The following is a 9,707-nucleotide window of genomic DNA, read 5'->3' on the forward strand; positions in this document are numbered from 1 at the left end:
AAGTCATTAACCACTGGAAACCCAAGAAGGGGAGTTCGCAGATTGCGGACTACATGGATAGTCTGTCGTGACGTGAGCAGTTATCTTTCCAGGTGATATTTGCATGGAACTTGCCAACAGTGCAAATTCTTGCATCGCTTGGCCCTTGAAGACTTTCTGCTTCATCTAGAGAGCGTGGAACGCCTGGAAAATTATCGCTGACTACAGTCACATCAGCTCCCGCATCAACTTTCATTCGAAGTTCCTGACCATTTATCTGCACAGTCATGAAGAGCAGGCAGCGTGAAGTGGCTCCTGTTCTGAACTGATCTTTACTCGTGTTTGCTGTCGTTTGTGGCCAATGAAGTGTCATGCCAAATTAGTGTTTAATCACGCAGCAAATGCAATGCGAGCCCCTCTGGCTGCCGGCTTCATACAGCCTATCCAGAACATGCTTTAGTGGCGCCCTCTCAAGCTGTCGACACGGAGTGCGGCAGCCGCGAGCGCTTGCTGAGCTCACTACCCCTCCTCTAGTTTACGGCCACCCAAGCAACCAAGGACGTCATGAAGGAGGTTATTTTTCGCTTGTTTTTGTAATTTTAATTTGCCTTTAACTTTTAAAATAAAGCAAAATTCGAGAAAAGAAAAGTTTAATTAAGTTACTACGTTAAGCGCGTTTAGGTTCGGTGCAAATTAAAAACCAGTAAAAAAGCCCTTCCAGGGCCCCTTTAAGGGCTCGTACTCGTCGTTAGCGGCATTCCATCGGAGCCGGTCGGAATTCGCCCACTTCTGACACCATGTCAGACAAGCCGTCGTGGGAGAGCAAAGTACAGTCTTGTTTATTCAGATACCAGTGAATATATACAGATGATTCGGGTCATGTGACCAGTGATAACAAACAGTTTGCGAGGAATCGGCCCGTCAGCGCGTTATCAGGATGACATCACATTAGTGACACCCGTGTTACGCGAATAATTAGTATAAACAAACCGCATGGAACAGTTTTGGAATGCCTCCAGAAACTCTGTTAGGTAGGTTGGGGCACCAAATACTAGAAGTAGATTCCAAAATGGGACGGAGTATTGACACATGTGTTAGACGCTTTAGAGAAGGGGCATTACTAAGATGGCGTTTGAAGTAACGGAGGTTGCGATTTGCTTTAGAAAGGACATAATTAACGTGAACATTCCATGAAAGATCAGATGGGATGTGGATGGCCAGGAGTGTCAAGTGGAGTTTCGATAACAGCACATGGTACGTAATATCAAACCCTTTTTCCCAATACAACCCCTAAAATATTTTTAGTTTATCATTTGTTTATCATATCAAGCTTTCCATGGGCACTTTTTTTTTTTTTTTTTAAGAAAGGAAGAATAAGAAATGGAACTTTTTGAAACACGTCTAGTGACAAAAGTCACCCTTTTTTAGCTGAAGTCATTTAAATCACAAGGATCTGATTGAAACCAAATAAACCTGATTTAAAAAAAAAAGAAAACATCCAATATAAATCAAATAATTCCAATTTAGATAATAAAAAAAATCAAATTAAAAAAAAAAAATCGTAACAGCACACTTTTGGTGTGCCGTTTTCACTTTCAACCTTGGAGCAGTTGAAAAGAGAGTGGTGAACACCATCATATGTGTCTTGAAAGGCCTAAATTTATTCTCGATAATGACTTTCGATTTATATTCGGTTTATCTTGCATTCGGAGCACAACTTGGATGTTTCAATCACTCTTGTACGCTGACTAAATGCACAACATCAAGGAACATCCCCGGCAATAAATGAGGTTAGCAAGCGCTAGGGCACTCACAAGAACGGCGAATTGTGTGTGAGGTTGCTGCTTCTTGATTCACTCCATGGTTTACTAAATTCCCTCATTCTAAGTTTAGTTGAAACAGTGCTGAACACCTTGGAGGACGAAATTAGTAGCTTTGCAATCTTAATTGCCTCCTCACTAGCTCAGTAATATGGAAGCATTGTGTGCGGCTGACACTTGCGGCAGATTGCATAGCCCTTCCTAATATTGTAAACGAATTAATTTTCGCGGGCTCAGATATTCACGAATCGGGCCAAAGCTGAAAATTTGAAATTATTCGCGGGCTCTAATTTTCGCGAATCGAGTGTAGCTTCCGTAGCGTTCACATATTGCCCGAATCGTTTGCGGGACGTATTTTTTTGCGAATTGTAGGCGATTCGCGAAATTCGGGAAAATTAGGTCCTCGCGAAAATTTATTCGTTTACAGTATATATTCGTTTTGAGTGGTATTGCAGTGAGTTGCCAGTTGTTTAGAATGTCCCGAGGCAATGGTTTTTGCTGGTTAACATTCTTTCTTGGGGTCTTTGTCAAATGAAGCCTACTTACTGTGCTTCCAGCTACATGCATATGTATTTATTTATAATTCATTTATTTATATACATACTAGCTGCCTCAGTGTCTCTGAGGCAAAGCACCAGCTCACATGTCCCCAGTTTGATATATATTCCGGCCCAGGTGCTTGCAATTCGACGATATTGAGCTTGTTGTGGAAGAGGCGCCACGTGACCGAGATTTCGATTTCACGTGAAGATATCCCCAGGTGGTCGTACTTATCCCACACTCCTTCACTCGAGCGTGGTAGGGGCCTTTCATTGCTTTGGCACATAAATCCCCAAATTTGCCTTACTGCCAGCATTTGGCTCAAATGCCTATTGAGGGTAACTACAAAGATGTGAAACAAAGCAAAAAATAAAGAAAAAAAAACAGTCGAAGAAATTTATCTATTTGTAGACAGAACGGGTGTCCAAACAGAGAGCGTGAAGCGCCACTTGTCTGCCATATGAAGTGAAAGTCGTAGTCCAACAGTTTGGCCCCTCTTTGGACGTCCACCCCAAACATCGCGGCTTTCCTCCTCTCCTCTGCCGTTTTTCTTCGACTTTGCAAGCCACTGGCCAATGGCATGCCTGTTGCCTGTCCATCTGTTCTGCCGCATCCTCCTAACCTTCCCTTTTCCATTTTCAGGTCTTGAAGAGCAGCAGAAGCCTCGAGCGATTGATTGACAGCCAACAGTGTGTATGATATCTGGACCCACATGAGGAGCATGCTCAAGACCTCCGTGAAGGGCACTAGCGGACCTTAGCTGTGGGAAGCTCTCCCCCTGGCTAAAAAAATGGTCGAAAGTGAAGTGCCGCACTTCATATGGCGGAGAAGTGTCGCTTCACGCATTCTTGAGGCGTCCTGTTTGGACAGCCCTTATGAGGAGTCGGTGTTTGGACAGCCCTTAAGAGGAAGCTTGTTTCAATCATTCATACTATTAGGGAAAGTGGATGTTTTAAGCAATACAGTTATATGCATTGCTTTGTCAAGATGCCTGTTTCTTGTGGGCCTTTCTTTACCACTTGATTTGTAATGAAGAAAGGCTCAACTGCAGCCTTCCATGAAACATACTATGAACAAACTGAAAGGGCAACTCCGGTCAATATTTTCATATTTGGGATTAAGACAGTTTCCGGCTCAGCCAGTGTCCCTGAATTACAAAGTATAGTTTTTTTAGAGTGCAGCTCTTAGGCGCCCGTTTCCGGCTTGAGTGGCGTCGCCGTTGGCGTAACCGCGAGGCATAGCCGTCTGTATACTCTGTGCCTGGCAGACTGCGCCGAATACAATGGGGGCTGACTGTCAAAGCAGTTGCGCTCCGTCGCCGCAATGCCATTTGGGGGCGCCACCGTGTGAGGATTCGTAACAGACGACACAATAGCTCCCGAGGCGTTTGAAAGGCGCAGCTGAATGGTCTAACCATGTTTGCCGGGTATATTTCGTGTTTTTACTGTTGAGGTTTGCCTACGTTAATAACCTGACAGCGTTGCTTACCGAAAGTTTTTTAAGCGAACCTAATAGCGTCCCCCCAATTGCACTTTTCTTCCTTTTAACCATCTTACTTGCATTGCTGCGAGTGATGCCGCAACGGCAAACGGAGCCGGAATAGCTTAGATTTGGACAGCGTGGACAGTTTTCACGCGACCCTGACATCACTACGTCATTACAAACACCACATTTACAGAATATTGAAGGACGCCACATGAAATTTAGCATTAAATGACAAAGTATACCGTATTTGCACGAATATAACGCGAGTTTTTTTCCGAAATTACGGGCTCCAAAACGCACCTCGCGTTATATTCGGAATCGAGTTCAGCCACGAGGCGCGAGAGTCTGGAGAAAGCCAGAGGAGAAAGTCATCCCTCCGGCTCAATGCAAAAGATCCAATGGAAAAAGAAGTGGGGGTGTGGAGGGGCATTTTCTAGCCATTGGGCCACGTGAAGGGGCGAATAGAAAACATAAAAAAGCATTTTTATCGCTTTTGTGTTCTTACAACGCGCGCACGCCGCACGCGCGCGCGCCATACGGGAATGCGGGCACTGGCCAATTCGAGCCAAGCCAAGCCGGGCCAAGTCAAGTCAACACAAGCCAAGCCAAGACCGCGTTTACCCAATCGTGCAACACGAGGCATTTGTTTACGAAGAGGGATCAGAACAAGAAGTGTGATCGTGTATCGGGTTCAGCAGTCTTTTTTCTGCCAGCGCATTGTTTAGTTTCTGCTCAAGAGTGGTCTGGTGTTTGTGTGTTGGTGCTTCTGCTTCCGCGCCTTGTTTGGATTGTGGGCTGCCGAGGAGCTCCCACGGAAGAAAAAAGAACTACCAGACAAGCAGGTGCCGTGCTGCTGCATACCTGCGTAGTCGCCAAGTGGATTGTAAACGGAAGGACCTGAGCAGTGAGGATGAGTGCAGTCAAAACATAAACTGATATTTCTTCTATTTCCATTGACTTTTCACTTCTGCTATGCCCCCGAGTGCGAGAAATTGACGCGGCATCGGTTCGCGTTATAATAGTAATAATATTTTTTTTTCTTTTTGGGGGCATCAAAAACTGCCCTCGCGTTATATTCGTGGTCGCGTTATATTCGTGCAAATACGGTAGTATTTCTGTGAGCAGTGTGGCCATATCTAATGGATCCAAAAATCGACAACTGAGCAAAGACGATTTTTCGTCAATGTGCTTGTTCCAACTGCAATATTGAAATTGTCAAATAACACTTAACCTCGTCGGAAATTATCAATTTTACGTTTCACCCAGCCAGACGACAGCTTATAGGGGCAAGTCATTTATTGCCACTATGTCCTCAATTGACAAGGCTTATCAAGTTGGAACATACTTAATGGCTTTCTGCAAATGGAAAGGCAAGATGTAATATATTACAATTTAGAGTATATTCTATACACAACTGTAGGAAACATCTTTGGGTTCAATACAATTCGAGTAAGAGACAATGGATGTTAAAGATATACAATACAGGGTTTACTTTTCATGCCAGTTGCATCTGTAAGCATCCAGTTCACATTTTTTCCTACAGCTTTACATATTTGCGAGACGCTGGCTTGGTGGCAAATGCCTTGTACACATCGTTTTTGTCGGTCTTCATGAAGGCAAAATTCACAAGCAGTGGCTTCATAAATCTCGTGGCCACGAGTTCGCAGAATCTCTTCCTATGATCGGTGTCTTCACTTCTTTCGCATCTCAGAAGAGGCGACGAGGAGATGGCTGGCACAGCAACTTTTAAAAGCACTGTCAAAGGATTTTTCAGTCTTGGGTTCTCTTTGAGGATCACCTCGACAAACGCCCTGAGCGTGTCGAGCACATGAAGGGGTTCATCTGACAGATACAGAAGTCCTCCTCTGTCCTGGTAATGCGTCAACTTCTGCAGGGGTTGGTTGCATCTTGGCTTTGCTGTCACTGTACAACAGCTTTCACAGCCCATCTGCTCACTAACCACGCGGGCTATGTATCCACCAACATGAACAGTTGCTGAAAGTTGCAACGTTGGTAGATGAGCTTGAACTTGTGACACCCTCAATCTTTTCAAAATAAATGCAGCGTCCCTCGAGATTGTCACCGCTTGTTCTTGGGATGTTCGTGCTTGCACAGCTCGAAGTCCTTGGAGGTGTGGTGGGGCATCATCATGTGCAACGTTGCAGGATGCGGGGGCCGTCACAATCCCTGTCTTGAGGATCTTTTCTAGGCCTGCCATAGCAGACCTCACATCCAGCTGGCCATTACATCCCAATGCCCGTCTAAGAGTTCCAAAGAGCGACTCGATGCAGTCACTGCCAAATTTTCGTGTCAGAACGAACAGAAAGTGCTCCTTAGTCAGGAGGTGCCGGACGCAAGCAACGGTCGAATAGCTGGTCATTAGCAGAGCTTCGTAGGTCTCCTTGCTTAGGAACTGGTGTGGAGTATTCGCTCTCTTGCTGAGGTCCTCAAGATACAGTGGCAGTGTCGTCTCTAGCCATTCCAGTCTAGGATCCTCTGGATCGTCATACTGCCTGACGTCTGGGAATTTTCGGCGGATGTGCTGACTCTTGCTACTTGTGTCGTGAAGCACAAACCACCGATACATGTCCTCCATGAAAGTCACCGATGGTCCACAGTCAGCAAATGAGTCGTTATGACAGTGCCCAGCTTGGTCTTTCAGATACTTTAACGTGGCTGTTACATCTGTTAAGAGTACTTCGACTGCTCTCGCCACATTCATTTTCTCAATGTTGTTCGGATAAACATGTTTCCTGCTTAGGTACCTTACTGGCTTGACAGTCAAGTTTTTTTGCATGTCATAGATCTTTTTTATATGTGATGAAGAGATCTCGCCATCGTTACCCATATCGCGTGCAAGGAACTGTGACCTTACATTTTTCGAAACATGGCAATAGTCAAAGCTGAGAAAAAGCAGTCTTTCCGAGTTGCATGGATGTTCAATCCGGTATGTGAGGAAGCCACCACAGAGGATTTTCATTGCGCTCACATTGACTTTGTGGTTGTCCGTGACGAGGCGGAGGATTCGGAAGCCTGCCGCTTCGACGTTCTTCATCACGAACACAAGGAGCGTGGCCAACTGGCTTCCGTTGAGGCTTTTGGTGAAGAAGTAGGAAACAGGAATTCGAAATGACGTTGACAGTCCATTGAGAACAAAGCACAATAGTGAATTTGCCAACAATGGCTCGGCACTTGCGTCGTTGGCCACTCCCATCTCAGTGTGTCCAACGAAAGAATCCTGCTGTTTGTTGTATTGCAGTCTTTCTTTTATGCGCATTTCGTCACAAACAAGTGAGCAAACTCTGGACTGGGGTGTTGTCAGCCGCTCAGTCTCAGCCTTCAGGCGTGCGTCGATGAGACCATTGAAGCCAGTTTCTCCGCTGGGAATTCCGAGATAATTCTGCAATGTATTCCTGCATGGCAGCTTCAAAAAACCTTCCTTTCGGATGTGCTCGTACAGTTTCGTCGAAGGGTGCCTCAGGACAATTGAATGGCGGATGGTTTCTTCAGACCAACAGGGCCTCTTTCGGCTGAAGTTTGAAATCTGCTCAAGCAGAAAGATAGCAGAATGTTGCTTTTCGGCTGCTTGTTCCTTGATGTAGGACAGGTCGGCGACATGGCAGTCCTCTCGCAGCTTGTGGAGTTCCTCTTTGTAACTGTCCACAGTCTTTCGCAGTCTTTCCACTTGTTTCTTGAGGTTGCGTTCCTTTCGCTTCCATTTCCTTCTTTCGACGACCAACGAGCTGGACGCTGTCCTGCAGTCAGCATGTGTTTTTTGGTCTTTAGTGGTAAAGACACGAACTTGCTGGAATTGGTTCACTGTGTTAGCTGGCACTTCGGTGTAACAACTTCAAATCCTACAGAGTCGGCTGCAGTCCAATCCGTCGGTTCAATTCCTGTTGCATGCCTGGCTGTGGAGCTTCTCGATGATGTAGGCAGCGGCTCCGATGGTACAGGTGGATGCTCCGATAATGCAGATGAAGGCTCCAATGGGGTAGGCAGAGGTTCTGCTGATGTAGGTAGAGGTTCCGATGGTGTGTGTTGAGGATCCCCTTGCTGCACGCATCGCGTCCCATCTGATAATTTCAGGATCTTCTGTGGAACAGTGTCACTGGAGAGGGATCTTTTTTTAATACTTGAGCTACCCCTTTCCTTCCTAGTCTTGGGCTGGAGATGCAAGGGGTAGCATTCAAACACCGAGGGAACTGCCCCTTTCTTGAGACGACGATACTTCCCCTCCAGAAAGTCTGTCTCTTTGAAGTGTTTGCTGCACACTTTGCTGTAGTTGGAAGTTGTTGGGTGTCCAATTGTCACGTCGAATCACCAAAATCCACTTCTTGCTCAACTCTTCATCTGCTGGAATTTCGTGAAAAGACAATCCAGGAATATTCTTGGCATTTGAGCAGCAGTTCGGTACACAACAGTACGCCATTCGCTCCTGAAACAGCAGGAACGCAAAGTTATTTTGAAGCCCTCGAAAGCTCAAGAGAACACAAGTCGCGCTTATTACAGACTGCCTATGTTTCACTCCTTTATGTGGCCGTACATAGCTACAATGCTACAGTCGCTGGCATGACAAGAAGTCTCTACACTGCTGAGGCCTCAGAAAAGTGTCGAGAAGAGGCGCGGAGCGTTTCTTCTCAAGACTGTGACTCCAGCCATATGCTTCAGCATGGGAGGCACTCACTTGATCGAATGACGTTTTAGAGAACGCCCACGTTTCACCGAATGACACTAGCGAATAGTCGGGTGGGCCAAGTGGGTTCACATTTTTGTAATGAGCCGCCAAAACTGTCGCCGCAAAGTAAGCGCAGCGCGGGGGGGGGATTAACGAGCGGTCCCGCACTCCTCCAGCATGCACTCGTTGCCTCCGTGCTGCTTCTGAATGCCTGAACCTTGCGAGGCGCTTGCGAGGCACCGAAACGTCTCGCGAGCTTCGAGCATTCATCCGCCGAAGCGGTACAAATGAAACCTTTCTAGCGCTCTTTTTTACTGTTAACAAACAATCTGTATATAGAAGAGCGCTATAACTTCCGTAATATCGTGTCAGGTTAAACGCGCCATCACAATGTGACTCCCACATGGGCGCTGCCGCTGAAACTGCAAGTATTTTGAAGGTGCTGCGTACACTTACCTTTCGAGAAGCGGTGAATGACCATTAAGGGCTCGTGAACGTAAACCCAACTAAAAAATGACTCAACTGCAAAAGTAAAGTGTTGTAGGAACAAGGGGAACGTTGCGAAAGTTCACCCGCACCTTCGAGTTCACAGCGCCGAACGGTGTGTTGCTTCGGCGGCTGAATCCTCACTTCGCGGCGCCCTCTCGCGTTGGGGAAATCAAAAAGAGAGAGGGGGAGGATAGAAGAAGGGAGGAGTAAAGCCGATGACGACGACGGCCCTCCGGGAGAGACTTGACAGGCACAGGCTTTGCGCGAGGTCACGTGACCCCCCCCCCCCCAAGGTCATGTGATCCCCCAAGGTCACATGACACTCAAGGTCGCGTGACTCCCCAAGTGACGTGACCCCCCGAAGTCACGTGACACCCCCCCCCCCCCCCGAGGTCACGGGACTCCCCCCGGAGCATATTCAAGAATGAGAGGAGGAGGAATGGTCTACCCTCCCCTCAGTACCCTTCCCTCCTCCTCCTCAAGAGCTGCGCTCCAATTCGGCGTTACAGGGAATTGTAAACGGCTTTCACTTTTTTTTTTCTTTCTCGATATTGAGTGAATTTTTTTGATAAGTATCGCGGCTCAAAGTTTAGTTTCGGGCATCTACAGCAAAACCGAAACTATCTGCTAGAGAGGGATGTCAACACTGATCATTAGCTGCACGGCCGCGACGTGACGTCACGGGGCTGCTGCGGTTTGCATCACCCAGTGTTGCT

General features: G+C 46.8%; 1 pseudogene; it reads right to left on the reverse strand.

The window, feature by feature from the left end:
* Positions 1-5,150: 5,150 nt before the first annotated feature.
* Positions 5,151-9,289, reverse strand: LOC120850065 (annotated as a pseudogene).
* Positions 9,290-9,707: the final 418 nt, after the last annotated feature.

The sequence above is a fragment of the Ixodes scapularis genome, unplaced genomic scaffold, assembly GCF_016920785.2.
Source record: "Ixodes scapularis isolate PalLabHiFi unplaced genomic scaffold, ASM1692078v2 PGA_scaffold3__209_contigs__length_174095766, whole genome shotgun sequence".
NCBI lineage: Eukaryota > Metazoa > Arthropoda > Arachnida > Ixodida > Ixodidae > Ixodes > Ixodes scapularis.